This window comes from Montipora capricornis, chromosome 11 (assembly GCF_036669925.1).
Source record: "Montipora capricornis isolate CH-2021 chromosome 11, ASM3666992v2, whole genome shotgun sequence".
Lineage (NCBI taxonomy): Eukaryota > Metazoa > Cnidaria > Anthozoa > Scleractinia > Acroporidae > Montipora > Montipora capricornis.
Window position 1 is genome coordinate 15,527,591 of NC_090893.1, and position 955 is coordinate 15,528,545.

General features: G+C 40.3%; 1 protein-coding gene across 2 annotated transcripts in view; it reads left to right on the forward strand.

Annotated features, from left to right (window-relative positions):
- Positions 1-955, forward strand: part of LOC138023991 (melatonin receptor type 1B-B-like) — a 23,482-nt gene continuing 22,527 nt past the window's right edge. The window contains exon 1 of one of the 2 annotated variants that reach the window (XM_068871077.1): positions 1-515. The gene's annotated coding sequence lies outside the window, so the exon portion shown is untranslated. The remainder of the gene's footprint in view (positions 516-955) is intronic. The other variant, XM_068871075.1, reaches the window with a different exon arrangement.

The window sequence follows — 955 nt, forward strand, 5'->3', positions numbered from 1 at the left end:
TGTATTTGGTGAGGAATATAGTTGTAAAACCAAACAAGGCCGGCGAATAATGAGCCGTTAACGCTGCTAATTGTTTATGATATTGGTACTTTCAAATCAACCGATTTATCTAACCTCAGAATGTAATTTTAAAAAGCTCCTCGCAGATGGCATACGAGACATAATCAACGCAATTTTCTAACTCGATTGAACTCAAAATTGCATCGATTCTGTCAAATACTCCTTCCAAACTTTACGTTAATAATTTATCCGTGACAACCCACAAGTTGTTTTGTTTCTATAATACAGTCTCTATACCTTTGTGCCAAGGGCCGGAAATTATATTCTGCCTCTTGTATAAAAAAAAAACCTCCGGATTGCACGAAAGAATTGATCCAACCAAAAGAGCTCTGTTTAGAAGTGTTGTCTGAAAAACTATGGTCTCTTGATGGGGCTGTTTGCTTCGTAGCTCGTTTTGCAAGGCAGTTGGAAGCCAGGTGGAAACTGGTTTAATTAAAGGACAAGTGCATTCAAAGGTAAGAGCAGACTTTTTTGCAGTCATGAATTTAACATCCCATACGCTCGGCACGTTCTGGTGCTTTCTTCAAGAACACAGGAAAGCAAGAAATGTCGGTCCCCTGTAATGCACTGCTTAGCCTCTGTTGACAGAAACCCTTCCCACAACGTCCTCGGCCCTATCCATCTTTTTCAGTTTTCCGACGACAATTTACTTTCGGTATTTCCATGAATTTGATGGAGCCACTATCAAATGAACTGTTGCTCTAGACCTTATGAAATAGACTTATGCGAAGCGTAAACTTCTGCTTCGAAAGCTATCTTTCCCTCCCTGGTGGGCAAAACTTGTACGCGCTATGTCATTTTTAATATCCGTGACCAACTTTATCAAAACCGTATGCGTTTTGATTTCTGCGCAGCCTGGCCGGTAGACATCTTGTCTAACATTGTTTCAAAGATT